Below are 24966 nucleotides of genomic sequence, written 5' to 3'. Positions count from 1 at the left end.
AATAGTTGAAAAAAAATTGATTTTTGTCTCCGATACACAACCACGCTGCTGGTTGCTTCCTCCTTGGGCAGCGCCTATCAAAAACTGCAATATTAAATCTCTGATTCACTGTAGCACTGTACTGTTCACAACACTGTAGTTGCTGTTATAACCCCTTCCAACCTGTAACAGATTCATCCAAATTATTTCCTACTAAACACAATATTGACTCCAGAATGAAGTCAACTCACAGGAAAAATTCAAGTGATATTTCACACCCTCAAATTGCATCAACTCTAAAGATACTACGTTCTCCACAGTCTGAATTCTTCTTAAACTTGTAGAAACCCTTGTTGCCACAACTTCAAGAAATTTCACAAGGCAAAGTTTTTAAGCAATTCTCATAACCCGTGCTTGAAGGAAGACAAGGTTTGTTTATAAGGACTCCTCAACTCCAGAATGAGTCTCCATGCTCAATGTGGGATAAAAGATATAATAATAACATAAAAAAATGTTATTACATTAAAACTTAGAAAACCCCTTTTAATTTTTCCATAAGCTTGGACCCACAATTAATTGAAACGATGGCCCCTTTTATGATATCATGACCCTCACTTAAGTTATATATTATAACTTAACAATATAGGCTCAAAACCAATAATGTTTATTTTAACTAAATAAACATTAATATCTCCATTATTACTCAACATTTTTGAATGTCGTTTGGACTGGGAGCTAACATGATAGAACTGCATATGACCATACCCCTTTTCTAAAAATAGTAGGGGTCTATCTTTATAACTCCAAAACTGCTAAAAATAGCCTGACCAAGCCAAACTCAAAGGAAAAATCATCATAAAAAAACTCTGGCAACCCAAAAGAGTACTCTGCTCTGGTCCTTGGAGGATCTCCACACCAAGGTGACCCTCCATCCAATCTTATTAGCCTACGAGGGTCTCTGATAGGCTAATCACCAGCTAAAGTGATGTCTCTAGCTAGAAGGGGACATCACACATTGCTAGAACTAACTTGAAATTTGGTGCTTTCCACTCTACACCGTTGACCAACATTTTTTTGTCCTCTTTTTGCCTTGCTAGTGTTGGTGCTTCCAAATTCCATTGCTACTCGGTAAGCGATGAAAATCTTTGAAAAAATTCCCTAACTACAAATTTGTTTGAAATAATTTGGAATCACTTGAATGCACCTGGAAATCTCTTTTCTCTGAAGACATAATGAAAAATGAAGTTGAATTTTTCCCCTTTTGATAAAAAAATTGCCATTAATGTTAGGTACCATACTAACATAGTCGTAATAGACTGTCATCCACTGGCCTAACTTGGAAAGAGTATCAACTTGGCAGATGAACCAAATTCATTTTACTCTGGACCTCACTCGGTAAGGTCTTAACCAACTTTCCTTAGTGGAGTTTGATGCAACTCAATGAAAGATAACCTTTTTGTGATCCTAGTGTATCTGGATTACTGATTGGATCATTTGCATTCCTCATATTTCTTGGAATGACTTATGATTATCTTACTGAGTATAGCTCCAATGCATTCTTAAAAATTTAGTTTAAGGGGATGGAGTCACCCACTTCTTGAGTGACTTTACTTCCATGATTTGAGCTTGTATCTTTAGTAGATTTAGGAATCCATTGTTTCTTCATTTGTTTCCTTATGTTATCAGCCCTTGCTTTCTTTTCATCTTCAACTTTGCCTATATTCATGTAGTTTTTAGCTATATGATCAAGTTTAGTGCATGTGTAACACATTATAGTAGTATCCTTCTTCCTTATATAATGTCTTACACAATTTATACTAGTGTATCCATATTCTCCATAATAATGACATCTACACCAAGTATAGTAGTCCCATCCAAATATTTCCTTTACAAGTTGTTCAGCTGGATTGAATGATTTAGATCTGCATTGAGATGCCTTGTGACCATGCTTTTTGCATTTGTGACATTTACCTTCAAATTTTGATTTCTTCTTTCATTTGTTAGTTTTGTGACCATGCTGATTGTAGTTGTAGCACTTCCCATTGAATTTTTCTTTTCCATTTCTCTAGCATTTGTTTGATGTATGACCAATTTTTCCACAATAATTGCATGAAGGCTTTTTATTCCTTTTTGCACCTTGCTTGGAAGATTCACCTTGTATCCAAGTCCTGCTTTACCTTTTTGCCTATGAAGATTCTGCTCATTTTGTTGATTCAATTGATTCATGTCTTCTTGTGATTTCAACATTCTTTCATTGACTTGTTTTTCAGAATTTCGGTCATTCTTCAATTTTTCAATGATTTTCTTTTCACATCTCAGTTCTCTCATTATTCATTCATTAATTTCCCTTTCATAATTTAGATCACTTCTTATTCTTTCATTTTGTGCTTTGAGAATTCTAATTTCTTCATCTACTTCGCTGATTTGATCAATGAGGTTTTCATGTTGATTGGATTGATTCTATTTTTTATTGTTTCTTGCCTCCAAGTCTTCATTTTCCTTATTCCTCTATTTCAGAATTTCACATAGCCTGATTGATTGGATTTCTTTTTCTCTTTTGAGTTTCCTTCTTCTTGCAAAAAGCCATTCTTTGCTAGGAGTTCTTTGATTTCCTCATTAGCTTCATCTGAGCTGCTTGATGGGAAAAAGTCTTCAATATTTTCTTCAACATACTGATGGTCATCAATTTTTCTTGCAAGTTCCTTTCTTCTTTTTAGGGATTTGGAAAGATGCTCCTTTATTTCTTTGAGTTGAGTTGTGGCCATCTGTAGATCTACCGTTTCATTTCAGATTACCTTGTCAAGTCTGAATATCTCCATTTATCTTTAGATCTTTACTCAAGCTACCAAACTTTTATCCCGAGAACCACAATGCTCTGATACCAATTGTTGGAAATATTCAATATATGATAAAATTTACTGAGAGGGGAGGGGTGAATCAGTAACTTTAAATTATTCCTTCTAAATTTTCCACAAAACAATCTATGCTATTGCATGTATTAATATTGAAAGTTAAAACATTCATCACACAAAATATCACAATATTTTGGTGATCGAGAAACTTTAAAAATAGAAAGTAAAACTAGGGTGAGGATGATACCCACAAAAATTCAATACTATAGCATAAAGTTGGCTTGTTAAGGCTTACATTGACCAGTTCAAGTGATCTGCACTATTAGGAGCACAAAGGATTTCTAGGTCGACCTTGTTAGAGGATTTACAAAAATATAATGAAGTATGCACTCAGTTAAGAGATTTGTACAAAGACTGTTAAGTCTACCTTGTTAGAAGATTTAGAAACTGATTCACCTGTTAAGATGAAGCAATGGATCTACTTACAACTAATTATTGATAAGATCCTTTGTGCACTAATCATCTTATGTGATGGATATAACTTTTTTGCCTCTGTATTGACCTTGCTATATTCCTTGAACTACTACTGAAAATCCTTTGCAGGCACTTTTCAAAATTACTTCACATTACTTCTCTATTGATTGATACATCGATATCTTAAAATACATCTTACATATATACCTTTCAAATTTACAAAATAGCAAGGTCAGCCAAAACACAAGTGAACAAATACATTACAAAGTCGGTGCAACAATAAATAACTCGAGTTCACTGAACTGACTCAGTGACCTACTAATAAATGGAATCCACTACATTACTCGGCATTGTCATGCACTCGGTAGAAGTGAAGGCTCGATCTATACTAATCACTTGATGTAGTTCTAAACTCGGTAACCACTAGTGACTTAGTAGACGTAGTGTCACTCGATAGATATTGCACACTGAGTTTACCTTGCTTCACTTGGTAAACACTACTTCTTCCAATGCTCGATTTACACTAAATCTCCATGACACAAACTTACTATTGGGTAGACACTGTGGAGCATGGTAGACACTGAGAAGCTTACCAGACACTGCTGGTCTTCACATTGCCTATATTTACTTAGTAGCTTTAGGAATGCTTGGTGTGAACTACTTAACTACTAAGGCTTACAAGGTAACCACTAAATGCTCGGTATAAATTGTAGACTGAGTGATGAGCTCAGTAACCATTCAGAATTGAATAAGTGTTGTTACTAATGAAAAATACAACATAATGCCATATATATATATATATATATAAGTAATAATAATAATATTTTGAATTAATTAATAGTTTAAAGTTGTTGGAATAAACTAGAATATATTTTTTGACAAAAATTATTTTTTATTATTTTGGATAAAATAAATAGATCATTTTATGGGAAATTTCGTTCCACTAATAATTTCTAATTTAATAAATATTTTCTTATATATTATAAAATTAAATCAAATGTATTTTTTTAAAATGAATACAAATGTCAAATTATTTAATTTAAATAAGATAGTAATAATTTTATATTTTATGCCTAGATTACTATTTCTCGTTAACACATAATAATAATTAATCTTAACAATAATAATAAATCAATAATCAATAATTTAGCCTTATACTAATTATCTATAATAATAAAACAATTATATGATTTTTGAAACTACTATGACAATATATTTAAATTTGAATTTCACATTACACTATAATTTCTTAAATAGCTTTTAAAATTATTCACATAATATTATATTAATTTTATTATTAAATTTTTTATTAATTTATGTAAATAATAAGAACATTTTGTTTAATTTATTTTTAAATATATTAGTAAAATTTGACATCCAAAAAAAAATCATTAAACATTGGCATATTAGTATTTAATTAAATATAATCACAATAATATTTTTAAGTAATTCTATTATTAGAATGAGATATAATTAGATTTAAATTTTTAGTTAAATAGAAATCTTATTGTAGTTATTTTCAAATATTATATCAATTTAATGAAAAACCCAAGTTTAAAACAAAAATGAAAATTAAGCTACTTAAAATAGAGATGCAGTGGAGTGAAGCTCATTACACTGCATAGATAATATGATGTTATTTAAATCCATGTTCAAGTAGGGGCAATCTCATTCTCACCGAGTGAAGTCACAAGGTGAGCAGAGTTAACTTGAAAGAACATGGCATCCCAGCAGAATCAGGTTAAGCAATACAAATGCAATTTTTTTCCCACACTCTTTCTGATGACTTGAGCTCTTGTAAGACAACAATAGCCACAAATTAGGCAAATGCATCCAAGCTAGTATTCTTTCTTGATAAAATTTATACATTGTAATATATTTTTTCCTTGGACTTGCATGCAATAGAGTAACTATTCATATTCACTTTGTCTAAATTTTATTTGAAGATTTTACGCAAAATAAAGTCTAGGGTATATGAGAAATGTTTTCTTTGTTTTGATGAGTTGATGAATTCAACTATGATTTTTAATATAAATACTTCAAGAGAAATATCAAGCCCCCTCAAATCTTCCTACAAAGTATATTAATTTACTGCATTTGCCAATCCACGCAGTTAAGTGGTATGATTTGGTATTTTTTTATATTTGTATTATTTAAATTATTGTTAAATGCAATCTTATTTCTTTCTTATCTGCAATTTTGAAGACCTAAAGTTGGAGGAAGAAGCTATGTTGGTTTCAACCTACAACTTCGATCTCCTTTTCCTTATCAACATGCAAATGGAGAAAAATGAGGTAAATTTTAGACATTTTTGATAAAATTTAATATTGTACATTCTAGATAGGGAAAGATACAAACTTTGTATCAAATATGTCACCTTGATTTCTACACACACACACATACACACACACACACACACAGATATATATATATATCTATATATATATATATATACATATATACACATATATACATATATATACATATATACATATATATATATATACATACATATGTGTGTATATATATATGTATATATATAAATATATGTATATACACACATATGTGTGTATATATATATATGTATATATATATGTATGTATATGTGTATATATATACATATATATGTATGTATATATATAAATATATGTATATATATACATATATGTGTATATATATATATATATAATATATATATACACATACATATATGTATATATATACATATATATACATATATATATATATATATATATATATATATATATATATATATATATATATATATATATATATATATAATTTTATTTTTCACTAGTTATTGAAATTTAAAGGCAATCTGGGATCCTAAAGTATGGTTAAGGCCCTTTGTAAAAAAAGCATTATTTGCTTCTTAAAAATGCATAGATTAAAACAAACTAAAAATTTAAAACTAAATATATGATTCTTCTTTCTGATTCGTTGTGCTTGCAGGGATGGGCCAGCGATCTGAGTTGCAAAATTTAGAACTGACCTTTTTTGGTGGAGCACCTAGAATTTGTAAAGATGTTAAATCATCTTATCTCGTTGTTCCCAGATCTAATTCCGTGGGGTTTTAGTTGCCAAAATTACCTCTGGAAGAAGAAAATCTTATGGAACACATTCTTGTCTCCAATTATCCATTAAAACATCAAGAACAATTCAATCATAAAATGCAAAATTTTGTTCCTTTTTGCTCTTTGAATAATTTGAATTTCAAGGATGGTTCTCATCATAGTCAACAAAAAGTTGATCAAAAATTTTGAGTACTTCTTTGCAGAGTTTGCATATTGTTCATCAACACAAAGTAGAACAACTTGGACAAAAGGATCAAACTTTCAAAAGCTGTTAGATTGTTTTAACTAATTCCTCTCCACAATTTTAGCAATGAATTGTGAATTCTTCTCAATCTAGTCTTTACAAAGCACAAAATTTTCAAGAACTTGTTCACATTTCACAAATTACTCAGAAAGATTTCATTATTCATTCACAATAATTTCAATAGCCATTGGTGAATTCTTCTTCTTCAAGTAGTCTTCAGAGCCCAGTGAAGAACAATTTTTAAAAAGTGGATCAGAATTTCTCATCAGTATCTACTAAGAAAATTAGTCATCCATAGTGATTATTTTAGTAATAGGTGAATCCTTCTTCTTCAAATAGTCTTCATAGTGTTGTTGTGTGTGGTGCAAAAAAAGTTCAAGAAATCAATCAAGATCCCCACACTAGTTATAGTGTTATTAAGTATTCCTTGCAATAATTTTAGAAGGCATAGTGAACTCTTCTTCTTTAATTAGTCCAAAAAGTCCAAATGTAGCTGATGTGAATATGGGAAATGTGAAAATAATCCCATAGCCTTCAACATGTGCAACACTAATGAAGAAGGTAGCCCACACCACTCACAATGTTATTAAGTGTTCCTCACAACAATTTTAGAAGGCACAGGTGAACTCTTTTTCTTTAATTCATCCACAAAATGAAAATGTGGCTGATGTGAATATCAAAAATGTGCAAATAATCCCATAGCCTTCAAGATGTGAAACATTGGTGAAGAAGGTAGCTCTTAAGTATGTTACTTAGACAACAGTTGCAACAACCACATCAAATGGTAATAAAAGTTTGTTTTCATTCATTCTTATAAATTTTAAGCCTAATATTAAAATGGGAAACAATGGAACTATTCCAATTATGGGCAAAGGATCTATCATGTCAACAACAAGCAAGGTGAGAAGGAGATACAAAATGTTTATTTTTCCCTAGGTATGAAGCACAATTTGATGAGTGTTGGACAACTCATTCAAAATGGTCACAAGGTGTTAATGGAAAATGAGAAGTGTGTCATTCATGAAAAGGATGGGAGTAAGAAGATACTTGCAGCAGTCCAAATGAAAAATAACTAGATGTTCCTATTGAAGATAGAGACATGTTTTTCTTCTCAAGTCATTGTTGCATTTCCCAAACAAGCATGTGCAACAATACATCAACAATCAGCTCTAAAGAGCATGATTGAAGACCCCTTCAAGTTATGGTATCTTAGGTATTGATATCTTATCTTTTCTAGTTTAAATTTATTGTCAAAGAAAAGAATGATAGAAGGTTTTCCAAATATTGCAAATTCATGTGACAAGTGTGAGGCTTGCATTTTGGGTAAGCATCATAGGCTTCCCTTCAATTTTGGTCATTCTAGAAGGGAAAGGGCACCATTAGAATTAGTGCATTTTGATTTATTTGGCCCTATGTGAACCACTTCTATTAGGGGGAGTACTTATTTTATGACAGTCATAGATGATTTCTATTGTAGGACATAGGTGTATTTTTTGAAAAAAAACTAAAGCATTTGATAAATTTGTTGAATTTAAAGCCCTAGCTGAAAAAGAATGTGGACACTATGTCAAATTCCTAAGGTTAGATAGAGGAGGGGGCATACCTCCAATTCATTTGTAAATTTTTCAAGAAAAATGGCATCAAGAAGGAGCTTAGAACTAGTTATACTCTATAGCAAATTGGAGTGGCTGAGAGGAAGAATAGGACCATTACTGAGATGGAAAGGAGGATGATGAAATAAATGTGACTCCCAATTGAATATTAGGGAGAGTTTGTAGCAACAACAATATACTTGACAAATTGGTATCCTATAATGGTAGTTTGTGACAAGAGTGAGTAGAATTAGGTTAAGCAATACAAATGCAGATTTTGTCCTGCACTCTTTTCGACAACTTGAGCTCTTGTAGGACATAACAATGGCCACAAATTAGGCAAGTGCATCCAAGCTAGTATTATTTTTTGATAAAATTTATATGTTGTAATATATTCTTTCCTTGGACTTGCATTCAATGGAGTAACTATTCATATTCATTTTGTTTGAATTTTATTTGAAGATTTGGCACAAAATGAAGTCTAGGGTATATGAGAAATGTTTTCTTTATTTTGATGAGTTGATGAATTCAATTATGAATTTGAACAACAAAAATTTAAGAGAAATATCAGGCTACCTCAAATCATCTTCTAAAGTGTATTATTTTACCATATACACCAATCCAAGCAGCTAAGATGTATGTTTTGGTATTTTTTCTTTTTTAATTATTTTAATTATTGTTAAATGCAATCTTATTTCTTTCTTACTTTCAATTTTGAAGACCTAAAGTTGGAGGAAGAAGCTATGCAAATGGAGAAAAATGAGAGTTTCAAGTGCATTTACAAGCAATTTCAAAAATTTTTGATAATTAATATTGTATACATTCTAGACAGGGAAAGATACAAACTTCGTATCAAATATATTGTCATGCCCAGACTACGAGGGAAAAAACACACACACAATTTTTTTTTTTTAATAAATTAATGCTCTAAGTTTGAAATGATTGATGATAGTTTAAGAAAAGTTTCTCTACAACATCCTTGGTTTAAAACTTTTGTGGAGGAATACATTGTCAGGATTCTGAAGTACATTGTTATTAGATTGATATCAATTTTTACTGATTCATTATTACATTGCTTAAACAATCATGCAAAAATTATTTTAATAACAATCTAAAGAGGATTGGGTTTAGATTATTCGAATAACTTAAGCTATTAGGACACTAATTAAATAAATTATCAAAGATGCGATTAATACCAACATTTCTTAAATCTCCGACTTAGCTTAATTTTCAACAAAAATTTAATCGAATATAAATTAAATCTAAACTAAATCTAACAATAATTTCATATTAAACTAATTTATCTTAAACTAACTAACTAAATCTATAGTTGGTCTAATCATTCATAAAAGAACGTCTAATCTTTTAAATAGAACTTAACTTTACAAATTAAATTAAATTTAAAACTATCTAATGGAAACATGAAATAAGTCTAATATTAATCAAGAAATATAAATGAACTTTAAACAAAATAACTTTAACAAGTTTACAATTTTAAACTTAATTTAAATTAAATACTAAAACCACTTACTAAAACAAAACTTAATAATAATAAAACTAATAAACTAACTAACAATACATTTTAAAAAAAAACATAAATTAAACCTAACTAACTACCAACTACTTACCCTAAGACACCTACTCTACCCCTTATCATCCACATGGCCACTAGTCAGGTTGATTTGACCTCTCCCTACACCTCTTCCTAGGCCTCACGCAAATCCAAGCCTTCACATAAAAAAGGTAGGCAGGAGCATGGAGGAGATGAAGTTTAAAAAGAAGATTTCATTGCAAACTTTACTACAAACTCAAAAGCTTAAGCCAACGTCCAAGATTTATGTCATGTCATGATATAGCCCTTTCCACACATCTTCCTACATAGCCCAAGGTAGAGGAAATGCAACCCAAGAGGTGGGCACGTGAACATAGATAAGAAAGGGAGTTTTAAAAAAAGGAGATGACCACCACAAAATCCTGTTCCAACATAAATGTCACCTTCCCAAACTGGCCGCTAGAAATGGAGGAGGATGGGGATGGGACAAGATGGAAGGATGATGTCACCCTCCCATCAAACCACTTTGACCTAAGACAAGACAAAAGAACCTTTTTAAAAACAAGTTTAAACTAACGTCCAAGGCCAAGGAGTAAGCAATAAATCATAAAGTTTTATAGGTGAGGAGAGGATGAGATTAAATATATATTTTTTTGAATTTCTTTTAAAACTTTATCATGTAAATCTTGCCTTAACCTGATTTTGTTTTTCCATAAAATTTAAATGAAAAGAATATTTGAAGGAATATTCTCTGTTGCTCCCCTTCAAATTAAAAAAATCTCCCATACAATTTCCAGTGAGAAAATTTGCTCCTGGGAGTGTAATTTTTTTGAAAATGATTCTAAGTATAGAATTTCACAGGCAATGTATGATATATATTATTTTTCTTTTAAATTTTTTTTTGAATAGAATTAAAAACATGCGTACAATAGTTTGAGGTATAATAATACCATATTTAATATGATCTCCTATGAATTTTGAATTGCACTAAATCAACCATAAACGTTTATTCCTTTTCGAAACATAGTTAACATTTGAACATATAAGGAACATATAAAGAAACTTGAGAATTTGCTCAATCCAATTAAACCTACATCCATGGTATAATTTTTGTTTTCAACATAGAATAAGCTTGAAATTTGCCTAATTAAATCAATACCATTTCCGTTTTATTTTGATGTGCATCCATCCAAAATAATGCTTAAAAAATTTAATCACATGACAAGCAATTATGCTCAAAACACCAATTTCCTTGTCAAACCTAATTCAAAGGCTTAACCGGGAAAGAATCAAGAAGAAAACCCGGGTTCGTTGCCATTTACAATAAGGTTTAAAATACAATTTACAATAGGATCTCAATCCCAAATTTCAATAATTAAATCAAATTTTTTCTGATGATCTAAATCAAGGAATTTGTAATGTTTTCTAAATCTCATTTCAAGAACCATGGAGGAAGCAAATATCTGATCGGGTGACAACCAAGCATAACCAAGATGAAACCAAACATGCATAATCATACATGGTTTACACAATACGATTCACAATGAATCAAAACTAGAGAAAGGTGGATTCTTCCAATAGGAGAAGTCAAGCACAACACCAATTCAGATGCCTAATTGGGGCTAATAACCAAGAACTTCCGTTCTTCCATTTAAACATGCCATATTCATACCAGGTTTGTGCTGACGGGTAGGGGCCCATAAAACCCCACCCTTTATCCCTCTTCACATCCTGAGAAGAGACTCTACACTTGTTGGAGTCCAACTAAGCATACCTCTCCCTAAATTGGTCACTTCTACCCTCTCCAAGGGTGAGTAATTCCAAAACACCCATGCAAGGAAAAACTCAAAATTGCGAACATAAACAAGAAAGGAAAACAACCAAAATGACATGGTTTTCAAATCTTCCCAACATACCCACAACCATACAAATAGTGAAACAACAACAAGGTAACAAGAACATGAAACAAAACAAAAAAAATTGAATAAGGGAGATGAGAATTTCCTACCTTCACAAAGAGGTAATGGCAATGAACAAGTTTGAGTAGAGTATCCCTTTCCTTCTTTCAACCTTCAAGAATTCCTCTCTAAATGTAGAGATTGGGTAACAACCTCCATTAACCCAATGAAGGCCTCTAAATAAGCCTCCAACTCAACCACCCAAAATGAGCAATAACTATCTCCACCTACTAACAAATCTAGAAACTCCTAACTCAACCTACACCATGGTTAAACCCTAACTGGAGATGAGGTGAGGTAACTCAAGATAACCATGATCAATTTTCGCACAAAGGCAAAAAGGGACTTTTTGAGTGACCTCAAAAGTCAAGAAAAGGGGCTTAGGGGTTGGAAAAGACCCCTAACCCATACCCATACCCATTGGTTAGAATAATAACATGTTTAAAAGCCTTAGGAAAGAGGTTTAGAGTCAAATAAAATCTAGGAATAAAATAGGACCATCTAACTACTCTATCATGCAAATAGGCACTAATCCGGATTAGGGATGACTAACCTTAATTAAGAACCTAATAGAAAATTGACACTAACTTAAACCAACTTGGTCCAAAGGTTAAACAATTAACCCTAAACAGCCACTGAAGCACATAACCATTTTACGAGTGTCAAGCGACACTGAAAGAACATAATTAAGAACATTAACATTCACTAAACAAAGAAGATGCATACATACATCTCACAATACAAATATGTGAATTATGAACAACAAGGTTTTCAAATTTAGCACATAGAGATCAGTTCTATTCCTCCGTAGGGTTTCTCAGCTAAAATATCTGCACACTCATTGCACACATCAGTAGTCTTGTAAAATCACATGTACATAAATGTATATGTATCAAAAATTTACATAAATTAAAACATACATCAATAAAGGTTTCTTCATCCTACATAATTCTTAACCATTTAAAATATCTTAAATCAAAATCTCAATCCTAGATTTATTGATTTCATCAACATACATATATATGAACTTTAAATGACAATCATCAAATATATCTGAAGTAACATCAGACAACATGAAATAATAAAGTATGCTCTAAGCATCAGATAATGTCTCGACATCTCGAGTCATGAATAACAAAATAAGGGTAATGTATCACTATGCTACGATGGGTCAGGGCGAGGCCTCACATCCTCCCCCACTAGGCATGAACTTCCTCCTGGAGTTCATCAAAAAGGTACGGGTACTGAGATCGAATCTACGCTGCATCCTCCCATGAAGCTATGACCTCATCGTAACAATCCCATTGGACCCTAACCTGGTCCAGCTCTCGGCCTCGAAGTGCTAGGGTTCGTCGAGCAATAATGCGGATAGGCTCCAGTGCTAGCTGTCCATCTGACTCCACCTGTAAAGCATCCCAATCTATAATATGAGACTCATCATAAATGTATCCTCTAAGTACTAAAATATGAAACACATCGTGGATGTGTGACAGGCTAGGTGGCAAAGCTAAACGGTATGCAACAGGTCCTATCCTCTCAAGGATCTCGAATGGCCCAACAAACTGGGGTGCCAACTTAGAGCCCTTTTCAAATCGAATCAGACTCTTGTGTGGTTGTACCCTCAAGAACACTCTATCACCAACCTGATATTCTTGATCTGTCCTCTTCGTATCTGCATACTTCTTCTTCCTATCCTGTGCCTCTCTCAGGTGGTGTCTAATCAGGATCACCTGCTACTCCATCTCCTTTACTAACTGGGGACCAATAGATACTCGATCCTCGATCATATCCCAACTCAAGGGTGTCCTGCATGGTCTCCTGTACAAAGCTTCATAAGGCAACATACCTATGGAAGAATGATGCCCATTGTTGTAGGAAAACTTGACAAGATGTAGGTATTCCTCCCATTTGAATTGATGATCCATCAGGTACATACGTAACATGTCCTCCAAAACCTGATTCACTCACTTGGTCTGGCCATCGGTCTAAGGATGGTACGCTATACTAAAATTGAGCCTAGTGCCCAAAGCTGACTGTAACTCTCTCCAAAATGAAGAAGTGAACAAAGAGTCTCTGTCAGATATGATCTTACGGGGAACACCATGAAGTCTAACAATGTCCTACAAGAATACCTGAGCTATGTCTCGTGCTATGAATGTAGTACGCACGGGTGAAAAATGAGCAACTTTGGTCAATGTGTCAACTATCACCAAAATGGCATCATGGCGACGAGATGACATAGGAAGACCAACAATAAAATCCATAGATATAGTGTCCCATTTCCACACTACAATCTCATGCAGCTGGAGAAGCCTTCCAGGATGACGATGCTCCGCCTTCACCCTCTGGCACTTGAGGCATCTCGCAACTATGCTAGCAATCTTCACTCTCATGCCTAGCCAATGATACAACTGCCTCAAATCTGCATGTAACTTCTTAACATCGGCGTGCACTGCATAAGGTGCTTTGTGAGCCTCAAGTACAATGAGCTCGCGCAAACCCCCAATGGAAGGTACATACATACGTCCCCTATGTCACAAAAGTCCATTGGACTCCAAGGAATACTCTCCAAACTTCCCTTCCAAGGGTCTCTGAGAATGTACTAATTGACTAACTTCTGCATAAAGCTCATCAGCTGGTAAGTGCTGCAAGATCCGCTCTCTCAAGTCAGTGCAAGTAGTCATAGACAAAAGCTCATAGTGCCTTCTACTTAAGGAATCTGCAACCAAATTCTCCTTTCCCTTGATGTAATGAACATCAAAATCATACTCACACAAGAACTCCATCCACCTTCTTTGCCTAGCATTAAGGTTTGGCTAAGAAAATATGTACTGCAAGCTCTGGTGATCGGAATGAAGCTCGAATCTATGACCCAGAAGGAAATGTCGCCATCTCACCAAGGCATGAACCACTGCTGCTAGTTCTAGGTCATGAGTAGGCTAATTGAGTTCATGAGTCTTCAACTTCCTAGACTCAAAGGAAATAGGTCATCCTTCTTGCATAAGGACTACTCCTAAACCATCTAAAGATGCATCGGTGCACACCACAAAATCTGCAATAGGATCTGGTACTGCAAGAATCGGTGCACTCATGAGGGCTCTCTTGAGCTCTTCAAAAGCTCTACCACACTTCTTTGTCCACTCATAATTCCTCCCCTTTCTCTAAAGATAAGTGATTGGGTGTGCCAATCTAGAGAATCTTGAAATGAAGCGTCAGTAGTATCCTGCTAGTCCCATAAAGCTCCTCACTTCAGTAACACTGGTGGGTGTTGGCCAATCCATGATAGCCCTGATCTTTGATGGGTCTACTGAGACACCATCACCTGATATGACATGAACCAAATAATGTATCTTGGGTCTAAAGAATGCACTCTTCGACAAGCTGCCAAACAACTAATTCTCTCTTAGCCTTTGCAATACCTATCTCAAGTGCTCTTCATGCTCTCTCTCATCATGAGAATAAATCAAAATGTCATCAAGAAACACAACCACAAACTTATCCAAAAAGGTATAAAATACTCCATTCATGAGGCTCATGAATACAACTGGAGCATTTTTAAGGCCAAAAGGTACCACGATGAACTCATAGTGGCCATACCTAGTGTGAAAAGTTGTCTTGGGGATATCGCTATCCATAATCCTCAATTGATGGTAACCCAATTTTAGATCAATCTTTGAAAATACTCGGGCACCCTGCAACTGATCAAAGAGGTCATAAATTTTGGGAAGAGGATATCGGTTCTTGATGGTCACCTTGTTCAATTGCTAATAATCAATACACAACCTAAGTGATCCATCCTTCTTCTTGACGAAGATCACCGTTGTACCCCAAAGTGACACACTAGGTTGAATATGCCCCTTCTCCAAGAGTTCCTCCAACTAAGCCTTTAGCTCACTAAGCTCATGAGTAGTCATCCTGTATGGTGCTCTCAAAACTGGCTCGGCTCCTGGCACTAGGTCTATATGAAAATCCACTGCTCGAGGTCGAGGCATAGCAGGAAGCTCTGAAGGAAACACATCTGCAAACTCCTGAAGGATTGGAAAATCATCAAGGGATGATTCCCTTTCTGAATCTTCCTCTCTGTCACTAATAGTGATAACAAACAATTGACAACCCTTTCACATGCACCGTCTAAGCTACATAGCAAAAATCATATGAAGGGACACTGGCCTCTTCACTCTGAAGACCTCCGTAGAGATACCATCATCATTCACACATTCCACCCTCTTCTGTTGACAATCCATCTTGGCACTATGGGTATAAAGCCAATCCATGCCAAGAACAACATCATAAGAACCTAGAGGGGTAATGCGTAGATCAGTCCTAGTGGACATGTCTCTAATCAGCATCTGACAACTCCGCACCATGGAACTAACTGACACTTTAGCTCCTGAGGCTAACTCTACCTCCCAACTAACATCCTATCTAACTGCCACTAGCCCGCAATGCTCGACCACAAATGGAGATATAAAAGAGTTAGTAGCCCCAGAATCAAATAAAACTCCAACTATACGGCCCTATATAATACCTGTAGCCTCGATAATTGTGGCCTAATGCTCAGCCTGGCGATTGTCAACCACTGCAAAAACTCTATGGGATCTACCCATGTCACCAACTGTCAGCTTTGAAAAAGCCCTGCTCTGACCACTGGATGCCTATCCCTTCGGACACTCCCTAGCTATATGTCCCATGCCACCACAAGTGTAGCATGGTCTGCGAGTATAAGATCGTGCACCCTATGACCCAAACTGCTATGGGCCTCCTGACCTGCTAGATCCGCTAAATCCTCCCCTAGAAGATTGTTGAGTCTTCACTGACTGTGACTGTGGGGCATGTACTTTTTGATCCTACCTAGGACCTTGTGACTGCCACTGCTTGGGCTTGGAGCCCTGATAACCCTAAGAAGGTTTCTGCTGCTACTGCTAGGGTTTTGGTTGGTAAGACTTCTGGCCCCTAGAGGACCCTGCTGTATAGTTCTGATTCCCTTTCCAAGGGGGTTTTTGCTGGGAGGAGTTTCGGCTTTGAGATCGATCTCGTGACTCCTACCTACCTCGAGTATCCTCAGAAACTAGTGCTATCTCCACTGCCTATCTGAAGGTGGTAGGGAATGCCATCCTAACTGGGCCCTAAAGTGAGAAATTCAGACCCATGATAAAGCAATGTACCCTAAGTTTCTCGTCCTTCATGTATTCCACATAAGGAAGGAGCTCAAGAAATTTTCTCTCGTATTGAGCCACTGTAAGGCCTCTCTGATAAAGAGAATAGAACTCCTCTATCTATTTTTACCAGAAATGCTCTGACAAGTACCTCTCTCAGAATATTTCTAGGAAAGATTCCCATGTGAGGGTGTCCATCCTCACTCCACCAATGATCTCCTCCTGATGCCACCAGTTGGAGGCATCCCCTCTCAACTGATGAACTGCTAGGCGTGCTTTTAGATTACTCCCATAAGGGCATAACCCAAAGCACTATTGTAGGCTCTGCAACCATGCCTCTGCTACTAAGCCCTCAGTGGTACCAGTAAACAATGGTGGCCCAAGTCAAATCAATTCCCTGATATCATCTCCTACATGTCTAGGAGGTCTATCAAAAGGGGGTCCTCTCTGGTGTATGGACTCTTCCTCGTGTTCACCTTGACCCTCTAACTATCTTGATGGGGGACTCCTAGTCCTCTCTCTGACTCTGGGCCTGCCTCCTCTGGGTCCCTCTGCTTCCACTACTAGAATCTACTGAACTGGCTGAACTACAGGTACTACTCTCTGCTGAACTACACCAATCAAAGTCTAAAGTGCATCTATAATGTCCTGGTTCAAGTTTGGTGGTGGTGGAGGTGGAGGTGGTGGTGGTGGTGGTGGTGGTGGTCCATCCTCCTGTCCCGCTCTACCACCCCTAGTCCTATGACCTCTGCCTCGCCAGTTATGAGTAACAGACGGCATCTACGCAATTAAAAGTTTGAGTTAAGTTTAGGAAGCACAATGGTTTAAGCTTCCTAGTGTTGAAACACAGGCTCTGATACCAAAATGTCATGCCCAGACTACGAGGGAAAAAACACACACACAAATTTTTAAAAAATAAATAAATTAATGCTCTAAGTTTGAAATGATTAATGACAGTTTAAGAAAAGTTCCTCTACAACATCCTTAGTTTAAAACTTTTGTGGAGGAATACATCGTCAGGATTTTGAAGTACATTGTTATTAGATTGATATCAATGTTTACTAATTCGTTATTACATTGCTTAAACAATCATGCAAAAATTATTTTAATAACAATCTAAAGAAGATTGGGTTTAGATTATTTGAATAACTTAAGCTATTAGGACACTAATTAAACAAATTATCAAAGATACGATTAATACCAACATTTCTTAAATCTCTGACTTAACTTAATTTTCAACAAAAATTTAATCGAATATAAATTAAATCTAAACTAAATCTAATACTAATTTCATATTAAACTAATTTATCTTAAACTAACTAACTAAATCTATAGTTGGTCTAATCATTCATAAAAGAACGTCTAATCTTTTAAATAGAACTTAACTTTACAAATTAAATAAAATTTAAAACTATCTAATGGAAACATGAAATAAGTCTAATATTAATCAAGAAATATAAATGAACTTTAAACAAAAAAACTTTAACAAGTTTAAAATTTTAAACTTAATTTAAATTAAATACTAAAACCACTTAATTAAACAAAACTTAATAACAATAAAACTAATAAACTAACTAACAATACATTTAAAAAAAAACATAAATTAAACCTAACTAGCTACCAACTACTTACCCTAAGACACCTACTCTACCCCTTATCACCCACATGGCCACTAGTCAGGTCGATTTGACCTCTCCCTACACCTCTTCCTAGGCCTCATGCAAATCCAAGCCTTCACATAAAAAAGGTACGCAAGAGCATGGAGGAGATGAAGTTTAAAAAGAAGATTTCATTGCAAATTTTACTACAAACACAAAAGCTTAAGCCAACATCCAAGATTTATGTCATGTCATGACATAGCCCTCTCCACACATCTTCCTACATAGCCCAAGGTAGAGGAAATGCAACCCAAGAGGTGGGCATGTGAATAGAGATAAGAAAGGGAGTTTTAAAAAAAGAAGATGACCACCACAAATTCCTCTTCCAGCATAAATGTCACCTTCCCAAACTGGCTGCTAGAAATGGAGGAGGATGGGGATGGGACAAGGTGGCAGGATGAAGTCACTCTCCCATCAAACCACTTTGACCTAAGACAAGACAAAATACCCTTTTTTAAAACAAGTTTAAACTGACATCCAAGGCCAAGGAGTAAGCAGTAAATCATAAAGTTTTATAGGTGAGGAGAGGATGAGATTAAATATTTTTTTTTTTGAATTTCTTTTAAAACTTTATCATGTAAATCTTGCCTTAACCTGATTTTTTTTTGCCATAAAATTTAAATGAAAAGAATATTTGAAGGAATATTCTCTGTTGCTCCCCTTCAAATTAAAAAAATCTCCCATACAATTTCCAGTGAGAAAATTTGCTCCTGGGAGTGTAATTTTTTTGAAAATGATTCTAAGTATAGAATTTCAAAGGCAATGTATGATATATATTATTTTTCTTTTAAACTTTTTTTTGAATAGAATTAAAAATATGGGTACAATAGTTTGAGGTATAATAATACCATATTTAATATGATCTCCTATGAATTTTGAATTGCAATAAATCAACCATAAATGTTTAATCCTTTCTGAAACATAGTTAACATTTGAACATATAAGGAACATATAAAGAAACTTGAGAATTTGCTCAATCCAATTAAACCTACATCCATGGTATAATTTTCGTTTTCAACATAGAATAAGCTTGAAAGTTGCCTAATTAAATCAATACCATTTCCATCTTATTTTGATGTGCATCCATCCAAAATAATGCTTACAAAATTTAATCACATGACAAGCAATTATGCTCAAAACACCAATTTCATTGGCAAACCTGATTCAAAGGCTCAGCCGGGAAAGAATCAGGAAGAAAACCCAGCTTCATTGCCATTTACAATAAGGTTTACAATAAAATTTACAATAGGATCTCAATCCCAAATTTCAACAATTAAATCAAAATTTTTCTCATGATCAAAATCAAGGAATTTGTAATGTTTTCTGAATCTCATTTCAAGAACCATTGAGGAAGCAAATATCTGATCGGGTGACAACCAAGCATAACCAAGATGAAATCAAACATGCATAATCATACATGGTTTACACAATACGATTCACAATGAATCAAAACTAGGGAAAGGTGGATTCTTCCAACAGGAGAAGTCAAGCACAACACCAATTCAGATGCCCAATCGGGGCTAATAACCAAGAACTTCCGTTCTTCCATTTAAACATGTCATATTCATACCAGGTTTGTGCTGACGAGTAGGGGCCCATAACACCCTACCCTTTATCCCTCTTCTCATCCTGAGAAGAGACTCTACACTGGTTGGAGTCCAACTAAACAGACCTCTCCCTAAATTGGTCACTTCTGCCCTCTCCAAGGGTGAGTAATACCAAACATCCATGCAAGGAAAAACTCAAAATTGCAAACATAAACAAGAAAGGAAAACAACCAAAATGACATGGTTTTCAAATCCTCCCAACATACCCACAACCATACAAATAGTGAAACAACAACAAGGTAACAAGAACATGAAACAAAACAAAAAAAACTAAATAAGGGAGATGAGAATTTCCTACCTTCACAAAGAGGTAATGGCAATGAACAAGTTTGAGTAGAGTATCCCTTTCCTTCCTTCAACCTTCAAGAATTCCTCTCTAAATGTAGAGATTTGGTAACAACCTCCACTAGCCCAATGAAGGCCTCTAAATAAGCCTCCAACTCAACCACCCAAAAGGAGCAATAACTATCTCCACCTACTAACAAATCTAGAAACTCCTAACTCAACCTACACCATGGTTAAACCCTAACTGAAGATGAGGTGAGGTAACTCAAGATAACCATGATCAATTTTCGCACAAAGGCAAAAAGGTACTTTTTGAGTGACCTCAAAAGTCAAAAAAAGGGGCTTAGGCGTTGGAAAAGACTCCTAACCCATACCCATAGGCATTGGTTAGAATAATAACATGTTTAAAAGCCTTAGGAAAGAGGTTTAGAGTCAAATAAAATCTAGGAATAAAATAGGACCATGTAACTACTCTATCATGCAAATAGGCACTAATCCGGATTAGGGATGACTAACCTTAATTAAAAACCTAATAGAAAACTGACACTAAATTAAACCAACTTGGTCCAAAGGTTAAACAATTAACCCTAAACAGTCGCTGAAGCACATAACCATTTTATGAGTGTCAAGCGACACTGAAAGAACATAATTACGAACATTAACATTCGCTGAACAAAGAAGATGCATACATACATCTTACAATACAAATATGTGAATTATGAACAACAAGGTTTTCAAATTTAGCACATAGAGATCAGTTCTGTTCCTCCGTAGGGTTTCTCGGCTAAAATATCTGCACACTCATTGTACACATCAGTTGTCCCGTAAAATCACATGTACATAAATGTATATGTATCAGAAATTTACATAAATTAAAACATACATCAATAAAGGTTTCTTCATCCTACATAATTCTTAACCATTTAAAATATCTTAAATGAAAATCTCAATCCTGCAATTACTGATTTCATCAACATACATATATATGAACTTTAAATGACAATCATCAAATATATCTAAAGTAACATCACACAACATGAAATAATAAAGTATGCTCTAAGAATTAGATAATGTCTTGACATCTCGAGTCGTGAATAACAAATTAAGGGTAATGTATCACTATGCTACGATGGGTCAAGGCGAGGCCTCACATATATCACCTCAATTTCTATATATATATATATATATATATATATATATATATATATATATATATATATATATATATATATATATATATATATATATATCACTAGTTCTCAAAATTTAAAGGAAATCTAAAATCCTGAAGTAGTGTTAAGGCCATTTGTGAAAAAAAATTTATTTGATTCCTAAAAATGCATAGATTAAAATAAACTAAAAATTTAGAACTAAATATATGATTCTTTTTTCTGATTCATTGTGCCTGCAGGGATGGCCCATCGATTTGAGTTGCAAAATTTAGAGCCAACCTTGTTTGATGGAGCACTTGGAATTTGTAGAGATGTTAATTCATCTTATCCTATTATTCTAAGATCTAATTCACTAGGGTTTTAGCTGCCAGAATTAACTATGGAAGAAGAAAATCTTGTGGATCACAATCTATTCACTAATTATCTGTTAAAAAATCAAGAACAATTCAATCATGACATGCAACATTTCATTCCTCTAGACTCTTTGAATAATTTGAATTTGAAGGATAGTTCTCATCATGTTTAGCAAAAAGTGGATCATAAATTCTTGAGTTCTTCTCCGCAGAATCTTCATATTGTTTGTCAGTGCAAAGAAAAACAACTTCGACAAAAGGATCAAACTTTCCAAATCTCTCAGAATGTTTTAACTAATTCCTCTACACAATTTTGGCAACAAATGGTGAATTCTTCTCAATCTAGTCTTCACAAAGCACAACATTTTCAAGAACCTATTCACAATTCCCAAATTATTCAAAAAGTTTTCATTATTCACTTACAACAATTTTAGTAGCCACCAATTAATTCTTTTTCTTTGGATAGTCTTCATACTCTTTCTTAGCCTAGTGAAGAATAATTTTTTAAAATGGGTCAAAATTTCCAATTAGTATCTACTGAGAAAATTACTCACTTACAATGATTATGCAAGCAATGGGTGAATCCTTCTTCTTTAGACAGTCTTCATAGTGTTGTTGTGCATGGTGCATAAAAAATTCATGAAAATGATCAGAATCCCCAAACCACTCACAATGTTATTAATAGTTTTTTGCAAAAATTTTAGAAGGTATAGGTCAACTCTTGTTCTTTAACTAGTCGACAAAGTGCTGAAAATTTTCAAAAAATGGAATAGAATTCTCAAACTACTCAAGATATTTTGAGGAGTGGTCCTCAACAAAGGAATCAATCTAGTCTTCTTGCCTTTGATAGAGTTCTCAACATAGATTGCCAAGAAATTATGTAATATCTAGGTCGTAATCCTCATACATATAAATAGTAATGTGCTCTCAGTTCTTCCTTGGGCTTTTCACAATAATTTCAACAACTTAAAGTAATCTATGCTTGTCTAATTCTACTCCATTAAATGGTCTCACCAACAACAAGAGGATCTCTAATTGTACCTCCTAACAAGTATTATGAGGAACAAATTATGGCAACAATTGAGCTTCCCTTTATTTTTCTTACAAGAGTGATATATATTCAAACTATGTAGAACAAATGTCCATGACAAAGTGAGATATTCCATCATTGATTGCATAAAACACCATTCCAATGACTACTATTAGCTCTACTATATTAGGAAAACTATTGGATTCATCAAGTTATATAGTTTGCAATTGTATTTACATATTTAGAAGGTGAAAAATGTTTTAAAAGTATATTATCTAATATAGATAAACTTCAATGTAAAGTGCACTACATTCAATATTTGTCCCTTTTTGACAATTCCCAGATTTCCAAAATTTTCCCTCAAAACTACTCACAACATTTGAACAAATGAAGCCACACTAATAATTTCATACTTTCTCAAGCATGTTACAATATTTGGTTTTTTTTAGTATTCTATCTTTCATATTTTTACATAGGTGATCTTGTTCAATATGTACTACCTGTTCTAAGCAAACTGATTTGGTTACTATGTATAGTTTGACACTAGTTATTGTGTAGTCAATATAGGATTTTACTATTCATTAAGTGGATTTTGCCAGAGCAAAATGAATTTTCAAAATTTAACTATTTTATTTTTTAATTTCTTGAATTGGTAAAATCTTATGTGTCAGCATGTTGCTTGGATATCAAAAATTGCTCTAAATTTTCAAAATCCTCGTCCTACCAAACTATGGTTATTCCTTGGATGTACCTCTTTTAAAAAGTTAAATCATTTCTTCTCATCAATTATTTTAAGCATCTTTTCCTTTTGAATATCTTTGGCTCATTCCTATCTCTATCCAACACTTTGAATTTTTGAAATCTAAATTCCTAAGTCCCAAGTTATCAAAGGTTAATAAAGCATCCCAAAACATGTGTTTCATTTCAAAATATTAACCTCTCCATCAAAAAGGTTAAGATATATTTCCTAAATATGTGTTTTCATTTCAATCATTAACCATTGGCCTCATCTAAAAAGGTTAAGTTTGAGCTCCAAAACATGTATTTCAAATTTGAAATCTTAACCTCTCCACTTTTTAAAAAAAATGGTTAAGATAATTTTTCAAAATTAACCTCTCATCCAAAAATGTTAAGATTGGAGTTCAAACATGTATTTTGGAGATGGTTATTAACCTCATTTTTCAGTTGATAAAGGTTAATGAATCATCAATTATACTAACCATCAGAAACATTTAGCTAAATGTAGGTGGCTAGTCATTCATGAAAAATAAAATCCTAGAGAGGTCTTTTTATTACAAAATAAAGTATGCCTCAATCGTACACCTCTATTTTTCATAGAAATCAAACCAAATGTACTTTGGGCATGAATTTGAAATGGTGAGTTGAAGATGATAACAATTTTTGACAAGGTAAAACTAGTTGAAGATAATGATTTATTTGATAAAGCACTTAGGTTGGAGATTTGAAAGTGTCATTGGTAGACACTTTGTGGAATAATAAATAATGAAAGCAATGTGGCTGCATAGATCAAGCATGCAATTTGTTTGATAGGATACCCCTCTACTAGCTCGTAGCTTGTAATGCATTGATGAAAGATGACAATTATTAAGTTTTTGACCAAATGTGTCCAATGAATGCCCATCATTTCTTTCCTTTAGAGAATTCTAAGTTAGATTTGGAATACATGGAAGATGTACGATATTAGCTTATGCATACCATTTACAACATTTAGCCTGCAAAGACACTAAATAGAATTGGAGAGTTGGTGATTCATTCTTTTAATGATTTTAGCACTCAAACATTTGAGACATGACTCAAATATTGGCTTTGCTTTGAGGTCGTCAACCTACTGGTAGTGAAATATGAATCCAAATGTTGAAGATCACTTTGAATGTTAATAGAGAAGGGGATAATAATGTGCATCAACAGTTTGACATAATGCATTCAGACCAATGGAAT

Source organism: Cupressus sempervirens, chromosome 11 (genome assembly GCF_028749045.1).
Source record: "Cupressus sempervirens isolate cs-2001-9-10 chromosome 11, ASM2874904v1, whole genome shotgun sequence".
NCBI lineage: Eukaryota > Viridiplantae > Streptophyta > Pinopsida > Cupressales > Cupressaceae > Cupressus > Cupressus sempervirens.
This window is presented reverse-complemented; position numbering follows the sequence as displayed.